The sequence below is a fragment of the Capra hircus genome, chromosome 1 (assembly GCF_001704415.2).
Source record: "Capra hircus breed San Clemente chromosome 1, ASM170441v1, whole genome shotgun sequence".
Taxonomy (NCBI): Eukaryota; Metazoa; Chordata; class Mammalia; order Artiodactyla; family Bovidae; genus Capra; species Capra hircus.
In genome coordinates this window covers 121,714,836-121,725,712 of record NC_030808.1, presented here as the reverse complement: position 1 = coordinate 121,725,712, position 10,877 = coordinate 121,714,836, and positions in this window count along the sequence as shown.

Genomic DNA, 10,877 nt, shown 5'->3' with positions numbered 1-10,877 from the left:
GGACTTCCTGACAGAGGTTACAGAGTCCAGGAGGGAAAAGAAGCGCTGTTAATTTGCACCTGTCGTCCCCTCCGCCCCCACCCAGACCGTTGGCTTGCGCGCTTGGTCTTGGCGATGCAGTGCTGGCTGAAAACGGAGGTTCAGGGCTCAGGCATTTGTTTTCCTTTCCACAGGGTCGGAGGAGGCCAGTTTGATGTCGGAAGGAGCAAGGAATGGTGTCAGGAAAGAAGAGTAAGGGAGCAGGGTTGCCTGTGTTTTCTGAGAGAAAAAATGGCATTTGTTAATTAAGGTTGTTAGACACAAGTATTGATTTTAAACTACTGAGGTTCAGATCTGAGGTCCACGGGGAAGGAACACGGTTCTTTTGTCGCTGTTGGGTCAGTAAAGCTGCTGTTGGGTCACTGTAGTAAAGCCCATCTACTGACCCAGAGTTGTGGTGAAGGAAAGTGGTTTATGGCAGAGTGCCAAGCAAGCAGTCTAGGCAGCCTGTGCTTAAAAGATCTGAACTCCCTGATGGTCTTTAGGCAAAAGGGTAAAGTCAGAATGAAGGAGGCAGGGTGTGGGGTGGATAATCCGCTCCTGGACATTGTTCTGATTTGTTGGTGGTTAGGTAATCCGGTGTCAACATCTTCAGCCTTCTGGTTCCAGCCAGTCTGGGCCAGTCTACCTGCTTGCAGCAGCCAGTAGACTTCTTCCACATGCTGGTGTTTTCAATTTCTGCAAAAGAGCTCAAAGGATATGGCTCAGAATATTATCTATAGCCTTTGAGATCAAGGAACTTAAGGCCTATGACTTTGTTTAGTGGCTTTCGTTATTATATAGTTTGTCTTGTTTGACTGTTTTTCTTTCTGTGTTTTCTCACCGCTCTGATTAAATTTATTATTTGGAACTTAGTGAAGGCCTTGGAGCTAAAGTTTTTCTACAGACAAGAGGTGGCCGAGGAATCTGGGTGTGTCTGGGTGCAGGAGGTCTGTTCTGAGAAGACCAGAAGTAGTCCTATTTGGTTACACATTGAGGAGAACTGGGAGAATCTGGGTCCCTGATCTTACAAGAAACTCAGTTCAGTTCAGTTCAGTTCAGTTCATTTCAGTCGCTCAGTCGTGTTCAACTCTGTGACCCCATGAACTGCAGCATGCCAGGCCTCCTTGTCAGTCAACTCCCGGAGTCTACCCAAACTCATGTCCATTGAGTCGGTGATGCCATCCAACCATCTCATCCTCTGTTGTCGTCTTCTCCTCCTGCCCTCAATCTTTCCCAGTATAAGGTCTTTTCCAGTGAGTCAACTCTTCGCATGAGGTGGCCAAAGTATTGGAGTTTCAGCTTCAACATCAGTCCTTCCAATGAACACCCAGGACTGATCGCCTTTAGGATGGACTGGTTGGATCTCCTTGCAGTCCAAGGGACTCTCAAGAGTCTTCTCTAACACCACAGTTCAAAAGCATATAAGAAATTAGAACTGGACAAAAATAGATTACACTCTGAAGAGAACTTGGCACTGCACCCACTATGGGAGAAGTTTGGATAGGAGAAAGCATATGGGAGGGAAGTTCTGGAATTTTCCATTTTCCTTGATATGCATGCTATTTGAGAATAAGTTTTTTCAAAAAATACTGTATTTTTTCATAGAAATTGCACAGAACACTTTTCAAATGTAGAGATAGTGTGAAAGTCTCTCAGTCCTGTCCAACTCTTTGCGACCCAGTGGGCTGTAGCCTACCAGACTCCTCTGTCCATGGGATTCTCCTGGCAAGAATACTAAAGTGGGTTGCCATTCCCTTCTCCAAGGGATTTTCCCGACCCACAGATTGAACCCAGGTCTCCCCCATTGTGGGCAGATTCTTTACCGTGAAAGTATAAAACAAACAGGCACCAAAGCTATGATGATCTAAACTTAAGTCTTTAACAAAGTCAGGATCTGATGATGTTCTGGCTTCAGTAAGTCAGGTGATGACTGCATATTTTTTTAAGTATTTATTTTCACCTGTCTTAGTGTTTTTAGCTGCACTTTTTCATGTTGTGTGTTGTTATTTTTAACTGATTGCTTCTATTTTGTCACAGTCCACATAGAGTGTATTAATATATCACTTAATACAAAATTAAGAAATTTGTGCAACATGCTTCAGTTCCTCAATCCTTCAGGTCACTGTTGTCACATATTTTATGTGAACATATATAAATTTCATGTACATTGTTATAATTTTGGCATAGAGTCAGTTTTATTTCATAGGTATTAAGAGAAGGGAGAAAAAGATCTTATACTTACCACATGTATACAATTCCAGGTGTGCTTCATTCTTTCTTGGATATTTGAATTTTACATAGTGCACCTCTCCTTGGGCTAAAAAATTTCCTTTTGAATATCTTAAAGTGCAGATCTGGTGGCAGTAAGTTATCTCATCCTTTATTAATCTGAGAATAAATTTATTTTGCTTTTGAGATTCATCTTATTAAACACATAATTGGATATTGGCAGTGTTTTATTGTTGTATTTCCACAAATTTTAAAAACAGCATCCGTTTGATTTCCATTGTTATCTGATGTTGAGTAGGCTATCATTGTTTTAAAGATGTATTTACATCTTTGGCTTGCTTACAGTTAGTCTAAAATATGTGGTTTCTTTGTGTCTTTCCTGCTTGGGGTTCTCCCAGCTTCGTGGGTATGTCAGTTGATTCCTCCTCTCCCAGTTTTAGCCAGTGTTTTTTGAAATTTCTCTTCGCCATTCTTTCCCTTATTTCTAGGAATCCAACTGAAATATATGCCAGAACTCTAGATTTTGTCCCACAGATCACTGAGGCTTTGTTTGTATGTTCATTCTTTTATTCTTCTATTTGAACTGGATATTTTCTTTGAATTTCTCTTCAAGCTTTGACCTTTATTTCGATCTGCTGTTAAGCCTCTCCCATGATTTCTCCATTTCACGTGTTACACTTATCATTTCTCCTCTTTCTGTTTGGTTCTTTATTGCATCTTCCGTGTCTCTGTTGAGTTTTGCAGTGTGTTTCTTCATTATAATCATCTTTTTAAGCTCTTGAACATTTATGAAAACTTACAATTCTGAGTCATCTTGAGTCTATTTCAATGGATTGTTTTTATTCTTAAGACAAATGATCATAATTCCTTATAACTTAGGATGTATGACTGACTCATTTGTATGATGAAATATTGTTTGGCATTAAAGAAAGTTTATGTATACTATTACAGAACAGTCTTAAGTACCTTCCCTGTTGATGCCAATACCACCTCCCCCTAAAAAAGACCAAAAAAAAAAAAAAAAAGAAGAAGCAGAGAAAAGAAATTGGAAATTTAGATAGATACATAGATAATTGATCAATAAACACTTATCTATGCACTGAAACATTATCCAGAACACAATAGGATAAAATAGGTGATCGACTCTAAAGAAATCACTGGGAATAGAGAGATGCTTTTCATTATATGTCCTTATGTACTTTTTAAACAACTTTATTTCAGTATAATTCATTCATTTAAAGTGAACAATAAAGTTGCTTTTAATACATCTACAGTGTTGTACAACCATTACTACAATCAATTTTAGAATATTTTATTACCCTCAAAAGAAACTCTACCCTCTTTACCTTTCACCCCAACCTTTCCCTGCTTCCTCCATTCCCCTACCCTTGAAAGTGAAGTTGCTCAGTTGTGTCCGACTTTTTGCAACCCCATGGACTGTAGCCTACTAGGCTTCTCAGTCCATGGGATTTTCCAGGCAAGAATACTAGAGTGGGTTGTCATTTCCTTCTCCAGGGAATCTTCCTGACCCAGGGATTGAACCCAGGTCTCCCACATTACAGGCAGACATTTTACCATCTGAGCTACCAGGGAAGCCCCCCCACTCCACCCCTAGGCAACAATAAATCTACTTTCTGTCTCTCTAGATTTGCCAAGTCTGGACTTTTTATAAAAATGAGATCAACACAATATGTGGTCCTTTGTGACTAGCTTTTTTCATTTAATATAATTTCAAGGTCATTGAAGTTGTACCATTGTATCAGTACTTCATTTCTTGTTATTATCAAATATTTCACTTATGCCTATATCACATTTACTTATCCATTCCTAAATCATGGACTTGATTTTTTCTACAACTCACATGTATTATCTTTCAAAAAATAATACTGTGAAACCTAAATAGTGTGATGGCTTTTGCAATTATATTTTAAGTCAATAATCAAAGAGTAAATTGCTAATATATGGAAGTTGGCAAGCTTTTAAATATTAAAAGCTGCGTGCTGCAATGAATATTTGGATACACGTACCTTTTATCAAATGTGTGAGTCTAAGTGTAATGGTTACTTTTATGTGTCAACTTTATTGGCAATAGGATGCCCAGATTAAACATTATTTCTGGGTGTGTCGTTTAAGTGTCGTTTTATGAAATTAGCACTTGAATTGGTGGACTCAGCAAAACAAATTGCCCTCTTCCCTGTGGATGGGCATCATCTAATCTGTTGAGAGCCTGAAGAGAACAAAAGGTAGAGAAAGGAGGAATGTGTCCTTTTTTGTTTTTCCTGCCTCACTACTTAAGATAGGACATCTTGCCCGGGTCCAGCCCCCGCAGGATCCAGGGAAACCCGAAGGAGGAACGGTGTCAGCGATTTCAATTGATTGATTGATTGATTGATTTTTTTTTAACTTTTATTTTTACTTTATTTTACTTTACAATACTGTATTGGTTTTGCCATACATTGACATGAATCCACCACGAGTGTACATTCGAGAGAGAGAGATAAGGAAAGAATGTTGAAGATAAGAAAATAGAGGAGAGAAAGAGGCTGATATTCTTTGGTTTATCTTCCCTTTCAGGTCTTAGAAACCTGGGCAGATAAGTGAACGCAGGGAGCCTCTATGCTCCAAGGGATCAGCCTGAAAAAGAGAGGGAGAGGGAGAGAGAAAGAAAGAGAGAAGAAAAAACACGGGGTGACCAAGCTCTTTTGAATAGCGAGGCCCAAAAGCTTTATTTTTCAAAAGGTACTTTTATACCTTGCCTTATACATAGAGGGAAATGAAAGATGCAAGGTCATACAGAGTCAGCCCAAACATTCCAGCAGTTTTGCCCTTATCGAAACCAGGATTTTTTCTGCATACCTTTCCCACAAATGATGTTGTGTACAGTATCTTCTGGCCTTGGAGGCCTGTGAACATTTTATGACCCTCTTTTGAAAAAGGCTACTCAACCAGAAAACTTATTTTCCCTCAAAATGTTTTTTCTTTATATTTCTAATCTATGTCAGCTTCAGAAAATGCCAAACAGAGTTACATTTTTCACAGAGTAAAGGTGTAGTGAGTTACAAGAAAGAACCAATTAGCTCAAAGATCTAATGTGGTTAAATTCCAGGCTTCACTTGTTTTTCTTACATTCTCACTATGTTAACTAATGCATTTCCAGGTGCACAGTGGGTAAGAGATATGGGAACTTAGCAACAAGCATTGGCCCAGTAATGAAATCCTACACCAGCACTACTCTAATAACTTTTAACTCTTTCAAAGGCTCTATGTTTTAGGCTTTCCATGCCTCTCACAGTTGGGAGGCTGTAAATGATCACATGCGTAGCTGTAAGAGTCTGGATATACCTACCGAGCAAGCTAGAATGCTAACAGAGGGGGTTTGATTTGAAATATTCCTCTCATGTCCAGGAAACTTATTAGCTATAGCCCTAAGTTGATTTTCTCCAGAGAAAGGTGGTCAGGGTTAGACCCCTGTTAATGTCAGAGGAGTTGGTGAAAGTCATGAAATAGTAAAACAGACAGATTCTGGTTTTGGGGTAGATGCTCAAGAAAGCCTAGGGAGCCCGTTGAGTTCTGAAGCCTTGCTTAACAGTTCTCTTCCACATGACCTTGTCATGGGTGGGATCTCCCGTGGTGGCTCCCAGCAACGTCTCATCTTGTGCTGCCCTCAAAAGGGGATTTATAACATCATTATCCCTCATTCTCAAGCCTTTGGACTCAGATTAAATTACATTATCACCTTTTCCTGGATCTTCACCTTGCAGACTGCAAATCATGGGACTTCTCAGTCTCCATGATCATGTGACTCATAGTAAGTCAATCTCAATCTCTCTCTCTTTCATATACTGAGCATGACACACTGTTGGTTCTTTTTCTCTGAAGAACTCTGACTAATAAAATATTTATGGGGTTAGTTTCTGATGTATAGGATATGTTGAATGAAATGCAATTGTATTGACTTATAGTTTAATTTATTTCTTTTATTCATTCATATGTCCACATAATGATAACTATATATATCAGAAGTGAGTTTCAACACCTATCTCTATTAGCTTAAGACAGTTTTATCATTACTTATTCCTCTAGGGGCAGAAATGAAGACAGCCCAGTAAGTTGCCTTGAGCAGGTAAAACTTTGACCTTTCTTCAAAGTAATATGCTTCAGATATTTACCAGCACTTTTAATGGGCTTGGGTAGAAACTGATTTTAAATCACTGATAAGATTTTAGAAGAATCAACAATTTCTGCAAAATTTTTGGACACAACACTTTCCCTCCAATGGAAGAGTACACTAAAATGTTTCTTGTGTACCAATTTTGGACTTGTTCTAGGCTATTTGAAAACAGTTAATCTGTTCATCTGTATGAAGATAAAAGACTTCTTCATTGCCAGTGTTTACTCCCCTAGCTCTTGAAACAATTGTGAGAAATATGGGTTTGCCGAAATCCATAAAGTTTCTGAGGCATCAAAAGAGAAATTTCAGTTCTTGGACAATCAGGACTGAGTTAAAAGAGGGGAGTAAAATGAAATTAATTCTGGGGTATAAAGCATTAGAAGAAAGCAATGAAACAATAACAAAACCACAAAGTTAAGTTGTTTATGCTAAAGAATATTTCAGGAGAAAAGTGGTGCATGTCTACACTGAGTTCCAAACAACCTCAAGACCTGAGAGAACAAATTTCCTCTCTTTATGGCACCTTCAAGAGAATTGAACTAGACTGTAAACAACCAACTAAACAAAATTTATAGCAACCATATTTTGCAAAAGATCTACTAACAGTGATGACTGATTTTGGGGTATAACATGTTTGTGGTGAAAGTTGTCAAGTTGTGCAAATGGGCAGATGTAGGTCATAGAGGACCTTGAGAGAGAAAGCACCCTGATTTCTGTGTTAACATGAGAAAAATGATAAAGCTCATTGAAGGTTTTTTATTGTTTGGGTTAAGAAAATGTTGGATTGACTATACCGTATAGTTATAGTATGACCTAGACACTATGTGAAGATGCCCAGAAAGGTATCAAAGCTGGGTGGTACAATACTGTTCCTTTATATTTTGGATGTAGAGAATTCTGAAACAGGTTAAACAGGAGTTCATAAAAATAAGATACAAAGACATTGGGTCAAAACTGGTTAAATCCTCTAGTGTACATGTATCAAAAAGTCAGAGGAAAGGCCAGAAGAAAAATGGGAAGGCTTATCAAAGAATGTAAAAGATAAAAATTTGGTGTAAATCTTGAAAGGGAAAAAAAAATTTCAAGCAAATCTGACAAAACCAGTACTTGGAAAATCAACCATCTTTTCAGAACTAAAAAAAGATAAATTTAAAAATAAATTTCTGATATCCATTTTCCTGTAGAATGCATTCTGTGAGAGTGTGTATGGTACCCATTCGTAGGTCACATAAGCACTGTTGGCATTGGTTTCTGGAGGAAGAAGCCTGAGAAATATTGTACTGTCTTATACTTGTGGAGAAAGCGGAAGTAAGTTGTTGGGGGTAAGAGTCTTGAATTCTCTCATCCATGCTGAAATTCCATGGGAATGAATGTTGTGAAGGAAGAATACAAATTGTTAAAACTGAAAAATATAACTAGACAGTGATGATGCAAAAACGGAGGATAAAAGAATAGATTAAAGATTCTATGGATACCAAATGTGTTTAAATAAAGCAATGATAAAGAATCTGCCTTCCAATGCAAGAGATGTAAGTTTGATCCCTGGGTCAGGAAAATCCCCTGGAGGAGGAAATGTCAACCCACTCCAATATCCTTGCCTGAGAAATTCCATGGTCAGAGGAGCCTGGCTGGCCATAGTCCATGGGGTTGCAAAGAGTCAGACTTGACTGAGGACACACACCTATGAGGAAACAAGTACAAGAGAGAAAAAGCAGACCCTAGGAAAGGCATGCAAAAACATTATTAGTCTGCTGACCAGATGCCTCAAGACATATGACTCTTGCAATAAGTCCAGAGGGAACAGAAAAACATCTTGAAAGCACAGTGTGTGCCTGGAGGTGGAAAGCCATCATCAGGTTGTTCCGTGACCTGGCATCTCTGAGTCAGATATTTTGTTGTGTCTGGAGCTTTGTTTTTTAGACAGAAACATAAGTCATTAGATAAAAGTAAATCTTTATGCTACATGCCTAGCCTATCTTTGACAGCCGTATGGCTCCATATGCTTCTGAGAGCATGGTCTCTCTCCCTTGCACATACTCCCCTGCCTGAAAACATACAATAAAGCTGACTTGATCAGATTGGGCACCTTCGCCTCAGAATGGTGTTGGTCCCCTGATCCTCACTTTCAATTCTTGTGTCTTTCTCATTCTTTTGCCGCACCGTGCTTTGGGGAAAACGTGCTGTGCTTTCGGAAACCGTGCCTTGTTGAGCCGGACTCGACACCTATACAAACACTTTGCTGTGAAAGAATTTGAATCAGATGAAATAGTATATATGAATATATTTTGGAAACGTATTGAGCATAGTTTAAGCTTCTCACAGAATAATCCGAAGCTGAATCCTCTTGAGCCGATGAAGACCAAAGAAAATGTTTACTTTCTCCTTTTATTCACCTCTTGATTCTTTCTCTCTTCATTTAACATTATCTCTAAGATAATATGGACAGTGAATTTAGAAAACCCAGATAAAAACTTAGACTAAAATTAATGTAGCACTTTCCCCAACAACTTACTTGCTACTATACTTATAGCCAAGTATAGTAAAAAGGGTTTTTGTTAGGACTTTGCCATTAACTTACTTTCTGAACTCAAGCAAGATTTTTTATAGAGTGAGGTTTAGCATGCCTTCAGCCTAAAATTCAGACTCCCACTAGACCAAATTCAATTATATAGATATTTTATATTCATATAGGACTACAGATCTGTTCTCTCTTTTTTAAAAAACTCCTCAGTTGAAAGAATCACCCTATAGGTATAGACAAATTTATTTTTGAACCAACTTATAAAACAGTGCATTCAAGTTGTATATATCTGATGTTTGCTTTGTTATCTTTCTGTAGCACTGATAGTGTGTTCTGAGATTTTGGTAGACAAACTACGTTAGATAAGAGTCGTTTGCTGGGTGTATACTGGGGTATCTTCTAAGCTCCACATGGGAAATACATTTGAGCCTCACATCAGTCTAGAACCATGGTTCGCAAATGTGTCTATACCTTAGTCTGGAGAAATTTATTAAAATCCAGACTGTATGTACAGAGACCCTGACTTAATTATTCTGATATAGGGCCCAGAAATTAAGTACTTCTTCCAGCTGTAGTATTTTGGTGAAACCAACAATTCTGTCTTCTTGCTCCTTGTCTTTCCCCTGCTGATTTTGAAGGAAGAACTTCATCGCTTTTGTTATTGTTTATATGTCTCAAACTTAATGTGTAATCTTCTCCTACCTTCTGTTGTTGAAACTGGTCTTTTCCTACCTTTTCCCCATCATCAAAAATACATTCATGTTTATTTTTCAGAGCTTCTGAAGCTAAAAATTGTCCAGTTAGGAAAAAAAATATGTAATCTCTTTTGTTTGCTTTTTGCTATCAAGGGAGCTTTAGCTCCTATATCTCTGCATTTATCACTTGGGCAGTAAGCTTTGTCAAAAGAAAGGAGGGTTTTGTCAGTGTCTCTTCCAAAAATATTGGAAAAGAGCTGCTCATTTTGACCTCAGTTTGGTCTGCACCAAGTCATAGTAGAAGTCATTATGTCACAGGAAATTAGCACACTCTGCCAAGTCCCAACTTCTCAAAACCAGTGGATTGTGCTATGATAAACAAAGCATACTGATTAGAAAAAACATAGTCATTTAGAGACTTCAGTGCTCTGAACTCTTTCAGGAGTCTGGCATACCTTGATCCATAGGCTTAATTATCATAGTCACGTCTCCTGTGTCTCCTGCATTGACTGGCAGATGCTTTACCACTGCACCACCTGGGAAGCTCACAGTTTCTCATAAGATTGTTTAATAGTTTAGATGAGTTAGTGAGTATGGTCAGGAGGTAGTACTGGGCTTGGGGAGTTTTTATACAGTGTTTCTCTGGCAACAATCCAATGGCTAATCTGACTTTAGAGTTCCTGGGGGTAGTTTCTGGGAGAAATATTTACATGTATCATTTTTAAATTGAATTTTATTGAGATAGTTGTAGATTCACATGTAGTTGCTTAAAAATAATAGAGAAATCCCTTAAACACTTTACTTAATTCCCCCACCAGTCACATTTTGTAAACTTAGTATTACAGCAAGGATATTGACATTGATATAATTGAATTTATTTAGGTTTCTCCAGCTTTATTCTCCACTGGGGTGTGTGTGTGTGTGTGTGTGTGTGTGTGTGTGTGTGTACACATATGTGTTAGAGGGGGATTGAGTTGTATGTAATTTTATCACAGTTGTTGGTTTGTGTATCTAGCACCTTAGTCATGTTATGGAACATTCCAGATCATAAGAATCCATCAGGTTGCCCTTGTATGACCGTACCCACCTCGCTCTAGTTTCTCCATACATCTTCTCTCCTATGCTAACTCTGGAAATCAGGACTCTGACCTCGACTTCTGAAACGTTGTCATTTAAAAATTGTTGCATAAATGGAATCATACAGTATGTGACCTTTGGGGACTGACATTTTTTTACCCAA